Genomic DNA, 26866 nt, shown 5'->3' with positions numbered 1-26866 from the left:
TGTCAATCTTACTAACCTTACTTTGTGGAACAGTTACAGAGAGTTGAGCTATATCATAGAGTTAAAACAAAACTCTCAAGTAATATTTTGCCTTATATCATGTAACATGTGAATATACTGAATATATTGCTGAACCTTAAGGCATATCAGTGGTACAAATAAAAAAAAAAATTAACATTAAATACAAAATAATTTGTCTATATACTAATGAGCACCAACACCACCAGACATGTGACATCATGTCCAAGTATGAATATTCAGGCTCTAACAAGGCACATGGATAAGTGTGGAAGTCCAAGTATTGGGCGATAATGGGGGAGTGAGTTAGTGAATGACTTATGGCCCACTCAAAGACACCAGTTCTCTCAATCCAGCCTTGGTAGCCCGCTGACTGTGTGAGAGAGAGATATATGAGTTCCAACATAACTTTCATTGTAACTTCTCACATACAAAATCAGCGTGTGTAGCCCTCATTTCCTCTTATCATGTATGTAATGTAAACTCACCATTTTAAATGAAGTCCCACTCAAGTCCATGAGTCTCCTCAGCAGAGTGGATACATGTGGATATACGGTTGTAGTCTTGTCTTGTAGTTCGTGAATTTGCCAGTTTTCTTTGAGAAGACTTTGCCCTGTCCATCCTTGGTGCCTCTCTCAGGGTTTATTCCTACGGTGCACCTGAAAAATGATAGTGTTTCTTCAGGCACTGTGTAAAAATCAAGTTGTGTGAATCACTTAGATTAATGCCACAATAAAAATACAGGTTTTACTGAAAGTATCTAACCTTGAGATTAACTTGAGCGTGCAGGTGTAGAAGGTGGAAAATAATGCAGCAAGCCCCATCAAGAAGGTGGGCTGGATCCCCTCACATATGAAGTGGCCCTCAAGGCTGACCATCCAGCGCCAATAGCTTCCTGCTGTTTCACCTGAAACTTAGAAAGAAATTTCCTCAGTCAACTTCATGGATTTTTAGTCAATGTTTGAAATGAATTGTGTTGAGTGGTGTGCATTACTGGTTGAGAAACGTTTTTTTGATCAATTATGAATATTCTGACCATCTGATCTATAGAACATGTGGTTTTCAGATATCATTCAAAAACACTAGTTAGCTAGTAAATAAACTTGCCTTCAATTTTGTATCTGCTCTACTGAATTACCACCCAATAACCAACGTGCACTGAAGTCTTAATGTTACTTTAAATGTTGAAGGGACTTCCATAGACTGTAAAATGTATACACCGTCGTTATGCATGAATTCACTGGCAAAATACATGTGTCAGCACATTAACTTAGAAATTAAAATGAGCTCCTTGTGTTGTCCGATTAATGTGCAATCATCTGTGAAATTCTAGCTAGCTGTTGAATCCCTCTATCATGACATGCACATATTCTGTTATGCAAACTAACTGGAAACATCACTGATAAACTTTGCACAGATTTATTAATTAAATAAAATTACTACTCACCAAATAATCAGTAAGATGGGGATGGATGAATAAAAGAACGGATCCAGCCTCACATGTGCAGATCAGGTGAAATGCTCTTCCCAGAATTCAAAAAATACTGCATGAAACTGTTATTCATGATACTTTAGACAGTTGATCAGCAGTAAAGTGCTGTTTTTTAAGAATACATTATAGTTCAGTTAAAAAACGGCCTATGAGCGTAATTTAACAGATTTTCTTTTGTATTAACAGTAAAGCACTGTTTTAGCAATAACAGGTTAATACTGTTGAAATTCTGCTGTAAATTAACAGCAATTGTTTACAGTGTAGATATAACTTTGCGGTTTTGGTGCTTCTGTGTAGTTTGTGTTGGAGTCTTGTCTGAACAGCGTAGCCACACGCGAGCGAGTATATGCGAGCGCGCATGGGACACCGACCCGGGTGATTTATACATGTAAGAAGTTACAAACTTTAAATGTCCCTTTAAAGTCCCTTTAAACGTTGCTCTGCTTATATAGTTTTTCTTTTTCTTTTTTGCACCTGATTTGTTAGACAACATAACAGCCGACGATGCACGGCAGGTTTTCAGAGGGGCATCTCACCAGTCCAGAGGACCGATTCACTCCACAATCTTCATCACATCATACAGATAAGCGCTGCGATCACAACACACTCCCATTTTCCAAAGAAAAAAAAAAGCACATGCTACCCGGGTGGATGAACATTGGTTTTATTTGATTTGGTTTGTTATTTTCTCAGAGCAGTGAATTATTTATGAAGTTTAATTTTCTCCTCAACTTGAGTTGGTTGGGGAGGGCAAGGAAAAGACACTGATCTTCCCAACTTAGGGCAGGATAAAAAAGAACAGCAAACTATACTTATAAAACTATGTTTTCATTCCTCTACATGCTCCTTGAAAAGTAACTAGGTTAAAGAGGAGTTTGCAGGTTGATTTTTTCACTAATTTACGCTTAACCTTTCCTGAAAATTGCCATTTCAAAAGCTGATGCAGGATTTTATATGTTTTACAAGACATGAGGGCATAAATTCAGAGGGGAAAATAGCTTTTGAGTACTTTTGAACACTTTTTTCTAACGGCTTACGTCAAACGCATCATACTACGCCACAGGGGGGGGCCTTGTCCTCGACTCTGCCTCAGCGCAATGTGCAGTAGTAAGTGGTAGAGCGTTTCAACAGTTGTAGTTTAGTGAGTCTGGATTTTTTTCGGTAGTTTGACATTAAATTTCACATTTGTCATCATGTTTAATTAGTCAAGTAGTTATTTAATTAGTCATTTGTGCATGATACACAAACTCCGACCTATCAGGACGTGGAGTCTGTAATTTACATGAAGAAGCGTGGAGCTAGCTTTCGTGCCCGGGTGTGTTCAGGTGAAGAGACGGGACTTCACTGCTGCATCTGTAACGGAAAACACGGTCATTGTTACGGCGCTCCTTATGGACAGTAGGATTATTTACCCAGTGATATGATTGAGTTCAGGATGGTATGCTGAAGGCCAGGACTCATAGTTGAAGCGGCTCCTTCAGTTCACACAGGTGCTTGATTGGCTCCGTCAGCAGTAACGTTAGCTTCATGGTGCCGCCGCCGCCGCCGCCGGTGGGATTGATGGTCAAGGTCATGGAGATTCACCTCGACAAAAACATGAACTGTGCACCATAAGTCAAATTTTCTAACGTTTGCTTACTTCCAAATTAATCCGCATGTTGGTTTCAATAATAAGAAGCAACGTGTGGTTTAGTATTTATTGTTGTAAAGCACTGTAACGTAGCTATCTTGTGAAACCCACCAGCTAAATAATGACTAACATTAATGTTAGCTAGCATTAGCATCGTATTTTGTAAAACCTACAATTTGATAAGGCACAATTGGTAACTTCAGTTTGCTCACGTTAGAACCCTGACATGTAGTAATGTTAGCTTGTGACTTTGTTTGCACAGCTAATAGAATTGTAATTTATTATTATTTCCATGTGGTGTAATGTTGGTATGTTATAAGGTTTGGGGAGATAGTGCAGATAATGTAACGTTAGGGACAGATGCACCTATAGCCAGAGCTGCAGTGTTTGTAAATTTACTCTTATATCTAGCATTAGCTAGACATGTTCTATAGCAAACTGATAAAAACACACCACGTACATGATGTAGGAGGGCAAAATGTTAGAAACATCTCTCATTATAATGCAATCTGATAAAACTCCAACTCTAACTGTGACCTCAATGATTAACATATAATTAGATTAACTAAACCTGAACATTGTAAACTCTGTAAAGGTAGATTTTATGGGCAGTTGGTAGTGTTGTTTAAGTTGACTGTTGCTATACTTAAGTTTTCTTTGTAACATTTTGTTTCTGTTCTGAAACAGGTCAAAGGAAAACGTGGGGGCTTCCGCAAAGGAGAGGAAGCAACACACCAACAAGTACTGAAGCAAATCACTGGCAGGTCTGCAGGGAAAAATTAAAAATGTGTTAAATTCTGCAGCGCCATCATGTACGAGTCATATTTTATATCTGCTATTTCAGCCCAACTGCACTTTTTCAAGATAAAGAGTAATAACACATGAACAAATCACACCTGATAGTAATTACACAACCATGTATTATTTATTTACTTAATAAATGCATATGTAGACGGATCTATTAACATCAGAATAAAATAAGTGTTCATGCAAGATCAGCTGCAATTAATCTACAGAGTGAAGCTACTAGAACAGCACTGGAGAAGATGTTGGGCTGTTGTCTACAGCATCAGTCCCTCTCAGTACCTCATACTCCACTTTGCACCACAGCATCCTGAGTTCTCTTTCCTTGGGATGTACAGCAGGTAAATATTATGTGATGGTGCAAGAATGAGTATGGCTAAAACTAATGCAGTCTAACACAGCAGCTGAGGGCTGCAACGATTAATAGATTCATTGTCAACTATTAAAATAATCGCCAACTACTTTGATAATCGCTTTGAGTAGTTTTTTTTTTTTAAATAGTCAAAATTCTTTAATTCCAGCTTCTTAAAGGGACTATTTGTAACTTTGTACGCCCATAAATGTAGCGGGTCGTCACACATGCGCGCTCACATATGCGCGTTCGCGTGTGGCCGCTGCCTCTCCAACTCTGCCTGCCTGCCTTCGCTCAGAGAGCGCGCGCGTTCTCAGCTCGCTCCACCTCTAGACGTGAACGCGCGCTCACTCCTCACTGCAGAAGAGTTAGTTTAGCTCTGAGAATATCTAGTGAATGCACAGTGGACGTTTGTGCAGAAAAAAAATGCTGCAGCTCCTCCAGACCAACAGAGGTTTCCCGTGTCTTGTGAAGTGACGGAGCTCCTTAGTAACGTTACCCTTTCGTTACCGACCGGGTGCCGGTGTCTCCTCTGCTCTCTCCGGCTGCGGGAGGAGAGAGCAGGGAGACACGCTGCAGAGCGCCGCTGCTTCAGCCTGCACTTAGGCAGGAAAAGCCAACACTAGGATCAGATCTAAATCATGTTCATGGAGAGACCTTTGTCTGGTCAGCTAACATTACTGCCAAGCAGCTGAAATATAGAGTGATATTGTGGTTTTAGCTGACTTGTGTCGCCTCACTGTGTTGAGTGATGCTCGTTCAGGTATATTGAGAGCGAGCAAGCGCGAGCCCGACGCTGACTTTCGTTGATTTCACGGCCACAGGTGTCGCTGTTAAGAAGCATTTCTGAAAGTTACAAATAGTCCCTTTAAAGCTAATCGGAAACACCAGCAAACAACTAATCAATTAATCAAGAAAATAATCGACAGATTAATCGACAATGAAAATAATTGTAGTTGCAGCCCTACAGCAGCAAAAATTAGGTGGACAAAATATAAGAAACACCTCTCAGTATTACACAATACAATTCAACAGCAGACTCAGAAATAACCATAAAGTTGAATCTCTAAAACAGTTTGAGCAAAAAGCTTTATAAACTGCATGATGATATAATGTATTAAAGGGCTGTTGTATCAGACTGCATTAGTTTTAATTTGTGTATGTAATAAATTGGGAAAGCCTCTTTTTAGTCAAAAGGATGGCAGCCGTGCACTACTCTACACAGTACAAGAAAATTTGTTTTTACAAATTTTCTATATGTTGTCACTATTTTGGGTTTACTCTCAAGACTTGTAAACTGCATAATCTGCTTTTTCTACAGGCTTCTCTTGACAGCCCTTCATTTCAACTATGATAGCAGCTGAGACATCGAACCAGTGATGGTGACGTCTGATGTTCGCCCTATCAAGTAGTCTCCATCATAATGCAGTCAGCCATTTCACTGAGTCCCTAAATATTACTTATTATGTGTGAGCCAACTATAATATCACTGAATGTGATCCAAAGACGTTTCCTTCCTTAAGCATATGCATCAGCCCTCATGGAGTCATGGGAGAGGGCTACATCACGGCACCAAAGACAGAGAGCAGTGCGTTGTTGTCCTCTGCTGCACCTGCCCCCCTTTCCACATCCTGCCACCAAGGATGAGACAGTTGGCCTGTATCTTACATGGTATTCACAGTTTAACACAAGGCATTAATGTGAAACCAGCACAAATTGTGTTCCCGGTTTATGGCTCAGTGCTTTTTGGAAATTGTTTTTTCAGGACATGGGTGCAGAGGCTGGGAAAAACTGGTTTATATTACTGCTCTGTTGAGGTAAACATTAATGAGCAATCTAACATTAACAAACTGACTTGACCCTAGATGGCACAACAAATGAATGTGTGTTTTTTTACAACTAAACATTAACTCTTTGCCAGCCATGACTTTGCATAAATTTGCGCACATACTGCTCTGTTCGTGTAAACATTCATGAGCAATGAACCATTGAACACTGCCTTGACCTTAGATTGTACAACAGATTAATGTATAATGATTAAAATTAAACATTAACTCTTGTTCTTTTGCTCTTTCCATCTGTGCGCAAAACCTGCCATCTTATCGAATAACTAGTACTGTCATTGAACTGACACTCTGAAGTTGGATTGTCTTTCCTGTACCTGTGGATTTGGGTAAGTGTTAATAAAATGTTGATAATAATCTGTTAACTTATGCACACGTAAAGTAAAAACAGCCATGGAATGTGCGAATGTGTGTTGAAACATGGTCTGTGCAAGTTTTGGTAGTTGCATGTACTATATGTGTAAATTTTAACAGAAGGTGATGCTTGTAAACGGTTATTACAATCACCGTATGTTTTAAAATTGTATTGCGTTGGTTGTTGTGTTTTGTTTTTTGGCCTCCAACTGTTTTTTAAATGAGACCATCTGAGAAGTTTAGAGGGGAAATGTCTCTTTTGTTGAACTGCTCAAGAACTCATAGACATCTGAAACGTGATATGAGTCCCCAACCACTGCTTTATCTTCATCAATGCACTGTATTTTACAAGCATATCATGTGATTTTTCTGTAAAATTTGAATTTGCAGTAAGTAACTATTGCTGTCAAATAATGTAGGAAGGAAAAGTGCAATATTTCCATCTGAAATGTCGTGGAGAAGAAGTATACAGTTAAGAAGCATCAAAGTACAAGTACTTCAAACTTATAATCAAGTACAGTACTTGAGTAAATGTACTTAGTTATTTTTTGCCACTGCATTTCATGTTATAAGATGACTGTAAACACAAAAACATGTAAACCAGACGGGCAGTACTCATTGATTTGTTTTTGTGCATTTTTAAGGTCTCTGAGGGACGTCAGTATGAAGGTGCCTCACTCGCCACTGATCACATTTGCTCTACTGTTGATTCAACTATCCTGTGCATCTGGGGGCAAAATCCTGGTTGTCCCAGCGGACGGAAGCCATTGGGTAAACATGAAAGTACTCATTGAGGAACTGCATGCTAAAGGCCATGAGATCACTGTGGTTCGGGCATCCGATAGCTGGTACATCAGTGAAAAGTCTCCTCTCTACACCTCTGTCACTGTTCTCAGCCCCGGTGGATTTGGGGAAAATATTGAAGCCTTTTGTTTTCAACTGATAGAGATCCAGCGTCAGGGTAAGCATGCTTCTTTTTGGTATAAAATCTGGACTCATATTCAGATGAAGCGGCTGGTTTTGGACCAAATCTCTCAGCTCCATAAGAAAATCAGCAAAATCATCGTTCAGATGTTTGAAGATGAAAACCTGATGCAGTCTTTTCATGACGCCAAATATGATGTGGTTTTGACTGACCCCTGGTTAGGTGTAGGGGCAATGCTGGCACGTCGGCTCCAAGTTCCTCTTGTTTTTAATGTCAGATGGACCATTCAAGGTGAAGCTCATTTCCTTATTGCCCCCTCACCTCTGTCATACATTCCTTACACGGCAACAGAGTTGACAGATAAGATGACCTTCCCTCAAAGAATAAAGAATGTACTAAGTTATATTTTTGGGATGTACACAATGTCATACATCTCAGAAACTCATTACAAACCAGTAGTTAAGAAGTATTTTGGTCCCGACGTGGATTACTCAACGTTTTTGCTGGATGCAGATATATGGCTCATGAGGAATGATTTTGTCTTTGATTATCCACGTCCAACAATGCCAAATATAATCTACATGGCTGGATTTCAGTGCAAGCCCTCAAAGCCGCTCCCTGCGGACCTGGAGGAGTTTGTCCAGAGCTCTGGAGACCATGGGGTCATTATAATGACCTTAGGAACTTTTTTTGGGAAGCTTCCTCAAGACGTTGCTGAGGAGATTGCTGCAGCCTTTGCCCAGCTGCCTCAGAAGGTTGTATGGAGGTATATTGGACAAAGACCAGCCAACCTGGGCAACAACACATTAATGGTCAACTGGCTGCCACAGAACGACCTCTTAGGACATCCCAAAACTAGAGTGTTTGTGGCCCACGGAGGCACTAACGGGGTTCAGGAGGCGATTTACCACGGAGTTCCTGTAGTTGGACTTCCCTTATTCTTTGATCAGCCTGACAATCTCTCCAGAATCAGAGCAAAGGGAGGAGCTGTGATTGTGGATATTGCCGAGCTTGACAGACACATCTTTGCAGATGCCCTGAAGACAGCTCTTTACAATTCCTCTTACAGGGAAAACATGCAGAGGCTCTCAAGGCTGCACAGAGATCAGCCCATGAAGCCACTGGACCAGGCAGTGTTTTGGATAGAATATGTCATCAGACATAAAGGAGCCCGTCACCTGCAGACACAGTCCAACAAAATGTCCTGGTTTGTTTACAACTCTGTTGATGTCATCGCTGCTCTGTTGGCAGTTGTTTTGCTAGTAACATTCACCTGCATTTCGGTTGTAAGGTTACTGTGGAGAATTATTTTTATTGGGAAAAAAGTTAAACATGAATGACATGAAAACTTAAACAGGTTGGTTCTTGTGGCGGAATTCAAGATTTACCAAACCCAACAATTCTCTGATGTTGTTAAAGTTGACAGCATTAGGAAAAATACCAAAGTACCTTTGCAAAGGTATAGTTCTCAAGCTTTGGGAAATATATTTGAAGGAGACTGCATGTTAGATAGGAAGGGGAGCCAAATCTGAATGGCTTGTTGAATCACATGTTTTCCAATGTAGGCAGCCCACAATAAAAATGACTGGGTTATCTAATTTCACAGTAGGCACTCCAGATACGCAAATTTATGATGGCTTTGTGCTTTTTCAGTTTATTAACTGTAAAGGTTTTTTCTTAACAGACCATAGATTAGGAATGTATGTTATCTAATATATGACTCATGGTTGTGAATATTAATGTAAACATGATCTGAATATGATGATTAAATGCTTTTTGCAAAATTCTATTGCCTGGTTTGTCATTAAGGAACTAAATATGAATTTCCAGTAAATATTAATGTATTAATTAGAAACAATGCCTTCATTTATTAAAGACAAAATGCTAAATATTTGTCATTTAACATGTTTTTATTTAATTATGACACAGTAAATGCCTACATGACAAAGAAGTACATTTTTCAATTGCATATTATTATTTCACTTTATTTATTGGTTTGATTTGTTTTTATTAGAATTTGTAGACATTTTAAAGCCTCCATATTGGATTAGAGTGTCAGTGTTATTATGGTAAGGATGGCCTCTGAGCAAGGCGAACGGCGTTAACACGTTTTTGCACTCTGCACCTCATGTTACCGCATCTTGGAAAGGGTGGAGTGAGCGGAGGGGTGCTCAGTTGGTTGCAATCTGCAACCACACCACTAGATGCCACAAAATCCTACACACTGTACCTTTAAAGATATGCTGGTGATGTGCTCTTTCAGCAGTAACTTTAGCTTCATAATGCTGCCGCCGTTGTAGTGATAGTCACGGATATTCACCTCGACAAAAACATGTACACCGTAAGACTAATTTTCTAACATTTCCTAACTTCCAAATTAATCAGCATATTGATATCAACACTGAGAGCAACATGTGGTTTTATATTTATTGTTGTAAAGGACTGTAACGTTAGCTATCTTGTGAAACCCACCAGCTAAACACTGACTAACATCAATGTTAGCTAGTATTCGCATCATAGTTATCAGTTATATATATATATACTTATAACTTAATGTTTAAAACCCAAGATTGTATCTGAGAAGTATAGTTTTTATGGCTCAGTGTTATTTAAGGACATAGCGTTCCGCAGCTGTGAAAACCTGGTTTATATTACTGCTCTGTTCGGGTAAACATTCATGAGCAATTTACCAGTGAACACACAGTCTTGACCTTAGATGGTACAACAGATTAATGATTACAATTAAACATTAACTCTTGTTCTTTTATACAGTATATATATACTAACCACTCATGATTTTGCAGAATAGACTAGGAGGTGTATTCACCGCTCTTTCTTTCCATCTGTGGACAAAACCTACCATCTTATCAAATAACTAATACTGTCATTGAACGGACACTTGGAAGTTGGATTGTCTCTCCTGTATCTGTGGATTTGGGTAAGTGTTAATAAAAAGTTCTGTTATCTTGTGCATTTTGTTGAAACATGGTCTGTGCAAGTCTTGGTAGTTAGGTGTACTATATGTGAAAAGATTAACAGAAGGTAATGCTTGCAAACCGTTATTGCAACCACCTTATGTTTTAAAATTGTATTTAATTAGTTTTTGTGTTGTGTCTTTTAGCCTCAAACTGTTAACTAAATGAGACCATCTGAGAAGTTTAGAGGGGAAATATCTTTTTGGTAGAACTGTTCAACAAATCTTAGACATCTGAAACATGACATGAGACTCCAGCCACTGTTTAATCTTTAACAATACACTGTATTTTATAATCATATGTTTCTTATGCAAAATTTCTATTTGTAGAAAATAACTATTGCTGTCAAGTAGATAGATAGATAGATAGATAGTAACTTTATTGATCCCGAGGGAAATTCAATTAATGTAGGGAGTGAAAATTGTGATATTTCCCTGTGAATTATTGTGGAGAAGAAGAATACAGTAAAGTAGCATCAAAGTACAAGTACCTCAAACTTGTAATCAAGTACAGTACTTGAGTAAATGTACTATTATGATTTTGTGTTATGTTATTTTTTGCCACTGCATTTCAAATTATAAGATGACTGTAAACACCAAAACATGTTAACCAGACAGGCAGTACTCTCTTATTAATTTGTTTTTGTCAAATAATGTAGGGAGTGTAAAGTGCAATATTTCCCCTCTGAAATGTAGTAGAGAAGAAGTATAATGTAGCATCAAATTAAAGTACAACGTACCTCAAACTTATAATCAAGTACAGTACTTGAATAAATGTACTTAGTTATTTTTGCCACTGTATTTCATGTTATAAGATGACTGTAAACACAAAAACATGTAAACCAGACGGGCAGTACTCTCTTATTGGTTTGTTTTTGTGCATTTTTAAGGTCTCTGAGGGACGTCAGTATGAAGGTGCCTCACTCTTCACTGATCAACTTTGCTCTACTGTTGATTCAACTATCCTGTGCATCTGGGGGCAAAATCCTGGTCTTCCCAGTGGACGGAAGCCATTGGGTAAACGGTCTGGGTATCATCGGATAATCCGTTTTTCCTTTGGAATTCAGAAAGGAAAAAACGTTTTTTTATTTTTTCGTTTTAAACCAAAAACCAGAAAACGGCCGTTTTCTGGTTTTTCGTTTCTGAATCAAAAAATGAAAAACGAACCCAAACCGGGCCGTTTTTTTGTTTTTGCGAATTCCTTTTCTCATTATTCGTTTTTAATTGAAGAACGGAAGTCACGTGGGTTTTTCGTTTTTTCGTTTTAAACCACAAACGAAAAACGGAATCACGTGGTGCTCTGTTTGTTTTTTGTTTCCAAACGAAAAACGAAAAAAACAAATTAAAAAAACGATCCGATTTAGTTTCTTCAAGTTTCTTTCTGTCATTTTCTCTTCTGAATCGAGGAGCGGAGAACGGCAGTCACGTGACCAGGAAGTGAAGGCAAACATGTCAAAATAAAAGCCAAGAAGATAGTGTGGTCATATTATAAAAGTGTAACATTATTTAAGCACATGATCGAGGTAACAGTAGAAGATAAATAGGCTAAATAAATACATACTGTACCTAAAAAAGCCTAATTAATTATATATCCTAGACACCTACACTGTGCCAAAATCATGGAAATTCACAATAATTAGGCCTGTGCTAAAAAAGCCAGGCGCAAGTAAGCCAAATGATCTTTGGCCCATCGCAATAACCTCCATATTGTGTAAAACCATGGAACGAGTTCTTGCCAGCCACCTGACCAGCACAGTGGCTACTAAGCTAGATCTGCTCCAGTTCGCTTAAATAAGAGCAACAGAGTCCCAGACGACGCTGTGCTGACTGCTTAACACCGTCCACAAAACACCTTATGCATCCTAAAGGTTATGCCAGAGCTTTATTTTTGAATTTTATTTCAGCTTTTAACTCAATGAAGACGCATATTCTCCTGAAAAGGCTCCTTGATCTCAACATCAACACAGGGTTAGTTGTGTGGATCAGAGGGTCTGTGTCAGGGAGAACATGTCAGACAGGCTGCCCACAAGGCTGTGTTCTTTCCCCTGTGCTATTCTCTCTTTTTACTAATGAATTTATGACCAATGAGAAACATTTTAGACTGTTTAAGTATGTGGATGACATGGCCTTAGTTGGCCTTTTACAGGAAACAGGCCCACTAGGTGAAGCTGCCTATCTGGCCCACACTACAGCCCTTCAAACACGGTGTCACACTAGCCAGCTAGAAATCAATGTGGCTGAGAAGAAAGAATTAATCATGTGCTGCACAAAACAACATTTGATCACAGAGCCAGTTTCACTTGATGGCCAACATGTTGAAACTGTGGAACACTTTAAATACCTCGGTACAGTCCTGGACACCCAGGTGAGCTTCTCTGAAAATACAGAGTATATTTTCAAGAGATGCTCACAGCGACTTTATCTTCTAAGGAAACTTAGTGGCCTCGGTGTCAGCCGGCAGATTTTAGAATTAGTGTACAAAACTATTGTTGAGAGGATTTTAACCTTTAACCTTCCTGCCTGGTACGGTCACCTACACTGTAGATAGAAGAATAAACTGTCTAGGATTGTGTCAATGGCAGGCAAAATAGTTGGTAAACCCCAAAAGCCCTTGACTCAACTTTTTACAGAAAGGACGAGGAAGAAAGCGAGGAGCATCCTGGCAGATAGCTCCCATCCTCTCTGCAGCCAGTCGGGAGGCGCTATAGAGCCCCTCTGGCAACTAAACATGTGTTTAAAAAGTCTTTCATCCTAAATGCCATCAATACTCTAAACTCAACACAGTGACTGAGCAGATCTGAGCCACAGACACTGACATGAACTGTTTTTAATGTGTAACATAACCTGTCTCTGTTTTTTACTAACTGCTGTCTGGTTTTTAATGTCTGTTGTTTTCTGTGTTTTGTGAGCCGAAGAGAAAAATCCACCCTGGTGGACAATAAAGTTTGATTGTATTGATCAGTTCATATTGAGGGGCCGTCAGCTTTACAATTTAGTTTGGAGGGAGATTCGGTACCAGTGAAGTCAGTGCATTTTATGAGTGGGCCTTCTGTGACGTTACCCACCGTAGGGGTCAGAGGTCACCACTCCTCAATCCCCAAGGATTTTCTTTTCAGTCAAATTTTCAATTTTGACGCATTTATAGATGAAAAGTCAAGTCAATAATCATGGTCAATGATAGATAAGTATGGTTGATCAGCATGTTTGCCAACCTTCAGACATCATAGTCTAATATGAGGATTAATCAGCCTGAGTTCACTAAAAAACTGAAATCACTAACTTTCTGTATTCTGTTTGGTGGTTTATGATGCTTTTCAATCATTTCTAGCCTGTTTGGTAGTTTATGATGCTTTTCAATCATTTCTAGTCTGTTTGTTAGTATATGTAATTTAGTTAATTTGTTCGACATCATGATAAGGCTGATTTTTCAACCAGTGGTTATGACATTAATGCCAGCTAGACAGAATAAAGCTCTGTCTGTCATGACAATAGAACTGTACTGAAAGCCTTTCCTTTACTCGGGTGACTCTTTACAGCCGTCTGAAGACAGCAGGTATCTGTTAAATCTACAGTATCTAGAGTGATGGAGTGGCCTTCAGTCCAGTACAGTATTGTCATGACAGACAGAGCTTTATTCTGTCTAGCTGGCATTAATGTCATAGGTGTCTAGGATATATAATTAATTAGGCTTTTTTAGGTACAGTATGTATTTATTTAGCCTATTTATCTTCTACTGTTACCTCGATCATGTGCTTAAATAATGTTACACTTTTATAATATGACCACACTATCTTCTTGGCTTTTATTTTGACATGTTTGCCTTCACTTCCTGGTCACGTGACTGCCGTTCTCCGCTCCTCGATTCAGAAGAGAAAATGACAGAAAGAAACTTGAAGAAACTAAATCGGATCGTTTTTTTAATTTGTTTTTTTCGTTTTTCGTTTGGAAACAAAAAACAAACAGAGCACCACGTGATTCCGTTTTTCGTTTGTGGTTTAAAACGAAAAAACGAAAAACCCACGTGACTTCCGTTCTTCAATTCAAAACGAATAATGAGAAAAGGAATTCGCAAAAACAAACAAACGGCCCGGTTTGGGTTCGTTTTTCATTTTTTGATTCAGAAACGAAAAACGAGAAAACGGCCGTTTTCTGGTTTTTGGTTTAAAACGAAAAAATAAAAAAACGTTTTTTCCTTTCTGAATTCCAAAGGAAAAACGGATTATCCGATGATACCCAGACCGCCGACCACCTTAACACTATTCCTGTCTGGTTGTGTGTGTCCCATTACACAGGTATTTTATGTTTGTTAAGTATGCATGTTAAATATGTTACGTAGCGTAGCCACGTTGGCTCAGGTTCACTATGTTATTAGTTAAAGGCCATTAATTAATGTTTGTTGAGCAGAACTGTGTCACTCCTGAAGGTGGCAGCAGAGCTCAGTCAGTCAGCTGTTTGTGGATCTCTTCTGTTGTTGAGGGAAGATAAAAACTAAATGGACATTTGGAGTTTGGGGTAAAGAATATGTATATATATATATATATATATATATTGAAGCACAGGTGGTTATACCTGCTGGGCATTTCTGCCTGTCACACCTCCGACGGTGCCATTGGGCCGGCTGCAGGGTCGTCAGCCGGGAGCCACCCTTCACTGATGTTTCGCTCCATTAATCCCGGAACATCTCAAGGTGGTGGAGCAGCGACAGGGACGTCTCCCTGCCGCCCCCTGCAGCCAGCCTTAGGACCCTCCTTTTCCCCACGCCTTGTCCTTTCTACGAAGCCAGAGCCAGAAGCTCCCTTGCTCAGCCTCCTCCGCAAGTTCTTTGAGCGCCGTTCTAAGCTTGGAGCCTGTGATCCCCAGGGACCTCAGGAGCCGCTGGGTGGATGTTCCAGCATAGCCTCTGCACCCGACTTCTACTGGACGGGTGACCGCCCTCCATCCTGCTCGAGTGCACTCAGCTGCCAGTACTTTTCCTTCTTTCTCTCGAAGGCAGCCTCTATCCCCTCTTCCCATGGGACAGTCAGCTCCGCCATGATAACCGTCCTTGTAGAGGTGGACCAGAGCACAATATCTGGCCGAAGGGATGTTAGTGTTATTTCATGCGGGAACTTTAACTGCCGGTCAAGGTCAGCTCTCATATTCCACTCGCCTCCAAGACACAGGAGAGACCGCCCCCTCGCACTGCTGCTCTGGCCTTTGCCCCCTTGCTGAACAAACTGGATCAGCCGCTGAGATGTTGCTGGGCTGGCCTTGTTTACCTCCAGCCTGCGTGTCTCCAGAATTTCGGCTAGCTTACGCAGCACCCGGTCGTGGCGCCATCTGTACCGGCCCTGCGTTAGCGCTGCCTTGCATCCAGAGAGGATGTGCCGCAAAGTGGGGTCTTTGGAGTTGCAGAGTTGGCAGGTCTCCTCTGTGCCATACCAGAGGTGAAGATTCCGGGGACTGGGAAGGGTGTCATATGTGGCCCTGATCAGGAAACTCAGCCTTGCTTGGGGCATCTTCCACATGTCTGCCCACGTGATGGTTCGGTTTATCACCGCCTATGTATATATACCAAAATAATACTGGTTAACAAATTAACACGGTTCTACAGATATAGAGTTTATTCACTTTTTCATCGTGGAAGAGTGATGCAGAACTGAAGGAGTTCACTAAAGTTGGACAAATATTGACAGATTTGAACTTCCCAGATCAATAACTCATAAACGACATGTTGTTAAAACAACAACGAGGGATCTTTCTAACCATAGTGAGGTAGACAACGAGCTACAAGCTAATTTTAATCACTACGAGCCTTTAGTCCTCTGAGCAGGATTTAAGGTCACATTTAACCTTGCGGAGTCCAGCAGTCTACATATACACATCAGGGACAACAGGTAAGCTACTTCAGATGTTAAATGTTCAGGATTCAACAGTGAAAGTAACAGTACCTACACTACATGTACCTCTGGCTTCTCTTTTAACAGGTCTCCCTAAAGCAGCACTGATCTCTCACTCCAAACTGTGGAACATGGCTTGCCTTCTGTCTGTAGCAGGAATGAACTCCAAAGATGGGATTTATATTAGCCTCCCTCTCTTTCACACCGCCGCCTTTGGGGGACTCAGTGCAGCCATTGACAGAGGTATGCACACATTTGCATTAGGACTGTCAAACGTATTAACGCAAATTCATTTTCTTTAACGCATTAACGCAACGTGCGTTTTTTAGGTTGTAGTGTGGAGTGAAGATACTGGCATCATATCAAACTAGAAAACCTAAAGAATACTTACTACGTACTAGCCGTCAGGAAGGAGGTTAAACAACGCTCACAACTTATGCTAAGTTTTGGTGAGGAAAAACTGGTATGACCATTTTGAAAGGGGTCCCTTGACCTCTGACTCGATGATTTGTGAATGAAAATGGGTTCTATGGGTACCCACGAGTCTCCCCTTTACAGACATGCCCACTTTATGATAATCACATGTAGTTCTGGCCAAGTCAAAGTCAAGTCAGCACACTGACACACTGACACACTGACAGCTGTTGTTGCCTGTTGGGCTGCAGTTTGTCATGTTATGATTGGAGCATATTTATATGCTAAATGCAGTACCTGTGAAGGTTTCTGGACAATATCTGTCATTGTTTTGTGTTGTTAATTGATTTCCAACAATAAATATATGCATAAAAATGTGATAGGGTAGCACATCCCACTTGTTGGCTCACATCACAATAGACATACGTTTACGCATTTTGGCACAGAGCCTTCTTCAGAGCGTGTGAAGTATACAGATTCAGTTCAATAATATACACAAGGGCAGAGTTAACACACAGCTGGGAATTGGATCCAATTATTTGGGAACCAATCACTTTTCCTATCACATAGCTCTAGATACAGGGACCAATCACAGGCATAGCCTATAGTTAAATCTAATCCAAACCCTGTTACATACAATGTTGAGCTCCACAAAACACTGTTCCTGACCATTATTGGTTCACTATTAAGACCATACACTAGATGGCAGTAGGGGGACACTTGAATAAACCTCATTCATTTTTAATTATAGGCTAGTCTTCCAGATGATCCTGTATCACCAATAATCCATATTGCCTGTGTGGATTGCAGTTTTGTGCTCAGATATTCGTTGTTTAAGGGGTCGTTTGGTTTGTCCAACATATGCTAGACCACAGGTACATAGTAACATGTAAATCACATGTGTTGATTTACAGTTTCAAACAATAAATATATACATACGTTTACATAAAGCAAGCATATTGTCCACACCCATTTAATAAGAGTATGAAATACTTGATAAATTTCCCTTTAAGGTACATTTTGAACAGATAAAAATGTTTGACTAATTTGTGATTAATTGCAATTACATTTTTTAAGCAATTGACAGCTCTATATTTGATATTTGATAAACTGTTAAGGGATTGTTTTACCAGCATCAGTGATTTTGTTAAGGAATAAGATTGTTTGTGAAGATTGTATCTATATATTATATTTGTATTGTCCGTAAATCCAATGAAAAGACCAAAACCAAAAATGCATTAGTCTCTCAATACTTCCCTACCTTATGTGTGGCACTCAACCCAAGAACACTATAGTATTTTTGCAAACAACACTCAGACATTAGTAAGTTATGTATTTGTTGACGACTATTTTCAGCTGCAGATTAATACACATTTGGTGTACTGGTTTCCAATCAGGGATAGCTCAGCTAATGAAAAAATATAATCTAATTTTAACTATATTTCTTGTCACAATAACAAATTACCCACCAGCAATCACGGGTTGGTGGGAAGTGAGTCCTATTCAAGTCAGCCTGAGTCAGCTGTAAAACCATTTGCTGCAACTGCAAGTTAGTGAAAACTAGTAAATGTCATGGATAAAAGATTGAAACATGCAGCTTCAACTACAAACTTGACCAAAAGTCCTGGCTTAGACATTGACATATTTGTGTCACTTTAATACGATTATTAGTGTTAAATAACATCCAGTTTAAAATCTTTCTGTTCATATTGACAGATTTGGATTATGACGATGAAGCGAATGAAGGAGTACTTGAGCTCAAACTGTGGGGGTAAGTCAGACAAAAAGGTCGGAAGCAAGAGCTCTGGTGATTATTCACATTGAGCAAAAATTACCTTCAGTGACAGTTTTCATCGTAATTAAGGAAAATGTCTCACAGTGCAACAGTGTGGCTCGTTGATGTGTTTCCATAGTTTTCAGAAAATAATGGAGGTCTGTGGTGCAGAGGAGCAAGTCCTATAAGGCTTTGTTACACAGACAATATTTGCTTGTAAATCAATTCATTGTTGGTTTTGGTCTTTTCATGGATTTGTTGACAAGAAAAATATTGAATATCACCAATGTTATCCTATAAGAGTGTTATTTCTCATCCTGTTGCTGTGTAGGTATCACAGTGGCTTTGAGGAGTACATTTTCTGTATCGCAGTTCTGGGTCGACTGCATAAAATATAACGTCACTGTCATTCTGTATATAGGTGAAACTATGCGTTACCTCTGCAACACACCAAATGTACAGTATGTCACTAACATTAATGGTATTACTTCATTAAACGTCATCATAAATAAAAAAAACAAAAAACAAAGCTGTTGTCTTTTCCCTGACAGAAACCCAATGATCGAAGCCACAAAGTGAGACTTGCGGTAGGCAACGGGATCAGAGCCGATGTTTGGAGGGACTTCTTAAGCAGGTTTGGAAACGTTCAAATCAGAGAGTTTTATGGAGCAACTGAAGGGAATTTTGTTCTGCTGAATTACATCGGCAAGATCGGAGCTGTTGGCCGACACTCCTTCCTCCTCAAGGTAAAAGCTCATATTTCATTCCACTTTATGAAGTAAAAGCTGTCAATCAATAAGTAATGTTTTGGCTTTTCTTTTTACATCTTGCAGAGGTTTTATCCATATGCTGTGATCAAATACGACATAGATAAAGGAACGCCTGTGAGGGATTCTTCTGGTTTCTGCATCGAGGCTGCCAAAGGTGTGTTGAGGTCATGTCCTCAATTTTCTTTTTTCCCCAGAGAATATGGAGACCTGAAGTGCAGTTTACATTTTATCATTTAAAGTTACAAATAGTGGGTTTTGTATTAGAAAGAACTCGTTCAATTCTTATTTTGAAAAGCAAGGCCCATCCCTTGTTCCCTGTTAACATATAGTAAGAGTTGGGGGCTTTTATTTTGGAGAAAAAAAAGCCTCTTCTAGAGGGTCCAAGAACTGGGCAAGATCAATATCAATATCATGTGACTGTGTACAGTGTATGTGCTTGGGAGCGGGTGGTTGGTAGTCAGTCAAGGTGCAAATCAAATTAAGGCAAGATTAAAAAATAAAGAAATAGATGAGTAAAAGATGTTGAGCTTAAGTTGAGCTAAATACTCATATATTTGGTCCTAAAACAAAGTATTCGACAAAATGAAATTTTGATCTCTCTTGTATTCAATTTCCGCAGGTGAACCTGGACTTCTGGTATCTGAAATATCAATGGGGGCTCCGTTCTTTGGTTACAGTATGTGAGAGACCTGCAGCAAACTGAGAAGAAGAGGCTGCATGACGTCCTCAAGAAAGGAGACTTGTACTTCAACACTGGTGACCTGCTGTCCATTGGTGAAGATAATTTCTTCTACTTTCAGGATCGAGTTGGAGACACTTTCAGGTGAATTCATATTTCAATTTCAGCCACCTAATTTAAAGTAATGCTTAAAAACCTCAACGTTTTTTTGTTATTATTGTTAATAGATGGAAAGGAGAGAACGTGGCTACAAATGAGGTGGCTGACATCATCACACTGGTTGGCTGCATTAAAGAAGCCAACGTGTATGGAGTCAAAGTGCCAGGTAATTTGAAGCACACAACCAGTCTGTCCTTTGATGCCTCAGTATCGTTTATTATTGTATCGTATATATATAAATTATATCGTATGTCAGTCAGTTGTTTAATGGAGTGTTCAGGTGGTTCAAAGTCAGTAAATATAATCTTTACAAGGTATTTTGCACTCAGATCTCTGTTCTGTTGAACTATTTAACCCATCCTAAGCATTTAGTAGCAGTGAGCTGCTTTGAAGCGTCCACGGAGCAACTTGGGGTTTAATGTCTCGCTGAAGGACACATCGACATGCAGACTGTAGGATCGAACCGCCAACCTTGTGGTTGAAAAAACGACCCGCTCTACCTACAGCCACAGCTACAGCCGCCCCCTAAACTCAAACTTTTAAGCTGCCCTCCATTTAGCTTTATGAGTTTTAGGGCCCTTCTACTGTGCATGCTGGCACACTAACGTGGCTCTACTGAGTGTTAACGGTATTAGTAGCCTAACACATGCGCTTTTCGCTCTGTAAAAGTTATCTTTGTAAAAGTTACACCAAAAGCTAACTAAATTATTTTGCTTAAAGTAATCACGTGACTGGTTTGTTATCATATAATGGTGAAAGTGTAAAAACTAGAACAATAAATTCTGAGTCAAGCATAAACTACACTGTTTGCTAATGTTTGCAGTCTGGATATGTTGCTATAATCAAAGGGCATTACAGGGAAATAAAAGTTTGGATAAATATACAATTAACCAGACACACTGTTTGCCAGGAGTACATAAGACCAGGACAATGATTTCAACTGATCGATGAAGAAACTGGGGCAAGGGGCATGGTACCATAAGCTCAAGTATCATGCCACTTGCCCCAGTTTCTCAGTGGTATTGTTGAAATCATTGTCCTGGTTGGCCTGAATGCATCATTGCTTTTGGTCTCTGCAAGACCAGACTAGGGAGGAGGATCAGGTTCATCCTGCCATTCAGGACTTCTTAAGGATCCACTTTTGCTGGTCGTGTCTCTCAGAGGATCCTACTGCTGAACTGTGACTCAGCAGGTTATGTAATCCTTATGCTATGTTAAGCAATCAGAGGTGGCAAAGTACAGGCTGGCAGCACAGAGGGCAAAGTTCAAATAAGTAAACTGAAAAGTCTTCTGAAAATAACAGGAAGTCAGTTTCTCCAAATGATTTGGCCAATTCAACAAGGTCAGCAGTTACAGTTGCAGCAGCAGCAGTGGAGGAGGAGGAGATTAAAGCTTCAGTTGGTAACCTTAAGCAAATATGATAAAAAGTTATTTTATAAAACTGTCACTATATCCTGACAGTAGTGCATGAGACAGATAATTTGTGGAAAAAAATCATGTTCCTCTGCTTCCCCTTAGTGCTCCTAATGGCATTTGCAAGTTTCTACCCCACCAAAACAAAAACAACCAATCAGAGCCAAGGAGCCACTGGGCAGATCTCAATCACTGCTCGCGAAACTCGCAAACTCTGATCAAACTCTCAAACTAGGCAGCGCTGATCAAATATGAGTCAAGATTTTATTACTGTAATGCCTATTTTTTAAATGTTTTCAGAAACATATTTGGTGTACTGTTTGGCTGTAAGATGAGAAAGTTTGTGAACCAGCCACCATGTTGACAACATTCAAGCCAAAACCAAGCAGCGCCCACCGTCCGGAGCAAACTTTCTCATGTCACAGCTAAACAGTACACTACAAGATGTTTCTGACAACATTTGAGGCGAGAAATAGGCATCACAGTAACAGAATATTGATTCATATTTGATCAGCGCTGCCCAGTTTGACCGTTTGATTGGAATTTCGTGAGCAGTGATTGACAGCTGCTGTAGAGACAGCTCGGCTCTGATTGGTTGTTTTCCTTCGGCGCTGTGAAATCTTGCAAATGCTGTTAGGAGCACAGGAGGACACAAAGGAACGTCATTTTTTCAGATTACCTGTCTCATGCACTATGAAGTTACCAACTTCATCTTTAAAGTAGTTGCAATACTTCTTCTCAGAGTCATAACTCTGCCACTAAATCTTGAAACAAGATAGAGACAGGATACATATACCCTTAACTTACTGAATCCATGCAACATCATACTTCCTGTATTTGTTTTCCCCAATCAAGCGTTTCACTTCCCTCTGTGATGGCAAGCTTTTCACCCTTCACTTTTACTTTTGGCTCTGGGCGCATTACATGTTGTATGAGCTAGTTTGTTATAAACCTACCCCAGCCTTTAGTCTCTAGTTATGAGTCAAGCTCCAAAAAAACTGGATTCCACATTTCCCAGAATGCAACCTGATGGCATCCTTCAGAAACTCCCCCAAAACCACCTAACTGCTGTCTTCTGATTGAACTCTTTAACGTTTTCCAGGTCAGGAGGGGAGAGCTGGAATGGCTGCCGTTACTTTAAGTAAAGGACAAAGATTTGACTCAGCAGGGGTTTTTAAACATGTTGAAAACTCCCTGCTGACCTACGCGAGGCCACGTTTTATGAGGATTCAGGTGATTTTTCTCCAGACATGTAATATTTTTTCCAAAGCATCTTGACAGTTTCAGCATTTTTTAAATTTCCCCCTTAAAACTCACTTTACTGTGATTACAGAGCTCCTTGGACGTCACAGGCACGTTCAAGCACATGAAGGTGAAGCTGGTGGAGGAGGGTTTCAACCCAAATCAAATGACAGACCCGCTCTACTTTCTGGATGAAAGAGACAAGAATTACGTCCCACTTACGGTGGTCATATTCAACTCAATTACATCAGGGAAGATCAAAATCTAAAGTGGCTTTCGTTTCCTCTCTGTTAAAGGAAAAATCCACCTGCTTCCACGGTAACACAGCAGCCACCTGTAAAGTTCAGTGCATTTGAGGAGTTGTTTTGTGATAAAGTCTTGTGATTTAATCTTTATCTATTTACATTTGTTCTTCTACTTCTGCAGTAATTTCATACATATCTCAAAATGACTTTAACGCTCCTCCAGAGAACATGTTTGAGCTTGTTGCACTAAGATGTAATAGTTTCACTTAAACCTAGAAAACAAGTTTTTCCAGTGAAGAAAACTGGGAGCTTGATATTCAAACAGTGACATCTCGCTGCGTATATTCTGGTCTATCGAGGCTATTGTCTGTGTAGGAGCTAGAATCTGTGCCTTACAAACAATACATTTCTTCTGGTATGATTGTTGAATGTTGCGTCCGTCCCTCTCTTTAGCGCTGTAGGATTTTAGGGGATGTGTTATTCAGATTTTTCTGATCAACATTGTGAATTAAATTTGAAATCTTATTTTCTATAAATTGAACTCTGGGCCTTTATTTGTGCTCTACAGAGTTTTAAATGAACAGTGTGTAACATTTAGAGGGATCTATATTGGCTGAAATGGAATATAACATTAATAAGTATGTTTTCTTTAGTGTATAATGAATAAAAGTGTACCTGAAAATAAGAATAGTTGTGTTTTTGAGCCGTTTATATACAGTAGCTCAGGATAGACAAACCAAACACTGGCTCTAGCCACCATAGCGTCAGCCATCGTAGTTCTCCGACACGCTTGGCACACAGGAGAAGTTTCACCACTAGATGCTGCCAAATCCTACACACTGCACCTTTAAACAAGATTTGATTGGATCGCAAGCACAAATTCATGTGGTTTCTACTTAAATTGAATAAGAAAGTAATGCAGTTGCTTGTTATTTGTCCTCCATATGTTACTTAACTACAGCTGAGTAAATTGTCAGGAGAATTGTCATTATAGGTGGTGATATCAACATTTGCTGTCTAAACCTACAGCATGTTAAAGGGACTGTTTGTAAGAATCAGAAATGCTTGTTAACAGCGACACCTGTGGCCTTTAAGTCAACGAAAGTCAGCGTCGGGCTCGCGCTTGCTCGCTCTAAATTGACATGAACGAGCATCGCTCAAAACAGTGAGGCGACACACGTCAGCTAAAACCACAATATCACCTCCTGACCAGGAACAGGGAAGACACCGGCACCCGGTCGGAGATGATAACGTAACTCGCTGCGGAGCCCCGTCACTTCACAAGACACGGAAACCTCTGTTGGTCTGGAGGAGCTGCAGCATTTATTTCTGCACAAACGTCCACTGTACATTTACTAGATATTCTCAGAGCTAAACTAACTCTTCTGCAGTGTGTAGTGTGCGCGCTGTTAATAAGCCTTTTTCATGGCACTGAAAACCACAGGTGTAATTAATCACATTAATACAGGCGTCACTCCATTTAGCTTTACGAGTTTTAGGGTCCTTCCACTGTGCCTGCTGGCACACTAACGTGGTTCTACTGATTGTTAACAGTATCCATAGCCTAACACGTGTGCTTTTCCTTCTGCAAAAGTTATCTTAAGTTACATTTAAAGCTCACTTAAGTATTTTGCTTAAAATAATCGTGTGGCCTGTTTGTTATCACATGGTTTGTTTCCTTAAATAAATATTCATGTGGGTTCTTTTGAAGCACAGCACAGTGTTTCAGATCAATATGACCTGCCAGCTCCCAGGACAGAAACTCTCTTTCCACCCTGTGGTTGGGTGCAGCGTGACGCAGACTGTGTTGCCCCTTGAGCCGACCGGGGATCAGCAGCATGGAGGACACCTCGACAGGTAAAGACACACATGGGGAATGAGACCGGGCAGCTCAGGAAGGGAGATCAATCTCATTAACCAAATGGTCACTGAGGTTAACAAGAGCACCAAAAAGACTAACTCACTCAAACGTTCTTATTGAAAATGTGCAACCTGATATATTTTACTTTAAAGGTTCTCTATATGATATTCAGAGCATTAATATAGCATCAAACAACTGTTTGTAATGTCACTCTCCCTCTGTGTGTGTGTTGTAATCCGAGTTTCTATCTGTGCTTTGTTTACGTAGCCAGGTGGCTGCACGTGCCTTTTAGTGCATGTGAGCGTGACCCACTGGCTAGCTCACGGCCACACTGTTAGCTCTGTCAGCACTATCAAAAATAAATAAAGAAAAAGAAAAAGGAGAAAGTAAAAAAATAATAGAAAAGGAAGAAAGAACATATATATTCATATATAGATTCGTATATATACATATATATATATATACATATATACAGATATAAATAAGTAAAAACAAATAAAGAGAGAGAATTACAGAAGTAATAGTAGTACAAGAGATAGACACGCTATATACATGCAGTATATTCTCTTAAACGGTCTGACATTGGACAACACCATTAAGAGAAGTACCAGTATGTAAAAAGGTTACAAAGTCACCCCAGCATTTATCAAAGAGCCATGGTTTCTGTTTGAGATTAAACATAATCTTTTCTGAAGGTAAATATGATGAGAGCTCTTTAAGCCAAAAAAACCCCATCTTCCCAGCGAATGGCTATACATTTACCAGCCATGATTAGGGCTAGTCTGATAAAGCAAATATTGCCCCTCAGATTGACTGGTAAAACTGAGTGGTCCCCCAGTAGTGTCAGTCTCTGGTTGGTTGGGATTTCCACCTGCACAATCCTTTTAATGATGTCCAGGATAGATCTCCAGTATTGCTCCAGGCATCTGCATGTCCAGAACATCTGTAAAAGAGTCCCTGTTTCAGACTTACATCAAGGGCAATATTCTGAATAGCTACTATTTATCTTATGGAGGCGTTTAGGAGTCAAGTAAACCCTGTGAATAAGGTTGTAAGAGTTTGTGTCGACTGTTAGGAGAATGACTGAGAGCTATCGCAGATTGACTTCCACTCAAAGTCCTCGAATTGTACTGTATTTTTATGTTTTTCTCTCTGACTTCTAAAGTCATGTCAAGTCTTGTTGCGTCTCACAGCAGTCAATTCCAAATCGAGCCTGAGGTTATTTTTGTGACGCAAGTTTGACCTGTGTCTCTGTGTGCCTGAGTCCATCGACCTACAGCGTGGGGTTCACCTCTTTACTCTGTTTTATATAGTTGTTCAGATAATGTTTTGGGATTTAGCAATTTGAAGACATCACTGTGAGTTCTGGTTATTGGCATTTTCTACAATATTCTGACATTTTGTTGACTTAATATTTTATTTATTTATTTTAAAAAAATATTAGTAATGAAAATAATCATTTGTTGCAGACCTGATTCACACATGGGACAACTCCATAAGCAAAAAGGAAAGCTGTCAAAAACATTAGACCCTCAACACTTAATATTTATGACCAGTGTGACGCACCTCCTCATAAATCAGTGGACAAAAACAGCTCAGTTTAAGGAGTGCATACCTACCACTTGCTCAGATTGCGGATTTAGATAGATTGATAGATAGATAGATAGATAGATAGATAGATAGATAGATAGATAGTAACTTTATTGATCCCGAGAGAAATTCAAGTTTCCAGCATCACAGTTCCATAGTGAAAAACATGTTAGTAAAAAGGCAGTAAAAAAGTTAGTAGTGCAAAGTACAAAGTACAAAACAATATACCAGATATAAAAATACAAGGAGATGAAGAAAACTGTTAAAAGTGAATATAGTGCAGGGTAACAGCTGTGATACACAACTATTAAAAAAAGTGAATATAGTGCAGAAGAGACTGTTAAAAATGAGTATAGTGCAGGGTAACTCCAGTAGCTTAGTCTATGAAAGTGCACTGTGTGCATTATTATCTGTCCTGCAGACCCATCTACATAGGTGGAATTCAGC

At 39.7% G+C, this 26866-nt stretch overlaps 2 pseudogenes; both read left to right on the top strand.

The window, feature by feature from the left end:
• The first annotated feature begins 6380 nt into the window (after nt 1-6380).
• Nucleotides 6381-9189, top strand: LOC141766025 (UDP-glucuronosyltransferase 2C1 pseudogene; annotated as a pseudogene).
• A 9511-nt stretch (nt 9190-18700) lies between these two features.
• Nucleotides 18701-23577, top strand: LOC141767073 (long-chain fatty acid transport protein 2-like; annotated as a pseudogene).
• Nucleotides 23578-26866: the final 3289 nt, after the last annotated feature.

Source organism: Sebastes fasciatus, chromosome 4 (genome assembly GCF_043250625.1).
Source record: "Sebastes fasciatus isolate fSebFas1 chromosome 4, fSebFas1.pri, whole genome shotgun sequence".
Taxonomy (NCBI): domain Eukaryota; kingdom Metazoa; phylum Chordata; class Actinopteri; order Perciformes; family Sebastidae; genus Sebastes; species Sebastes fasciatus.
Note: the sequence above shows the minus strand (reverse complement) of the source record. Positions and strands in the feature narration are given on the sequence as shown.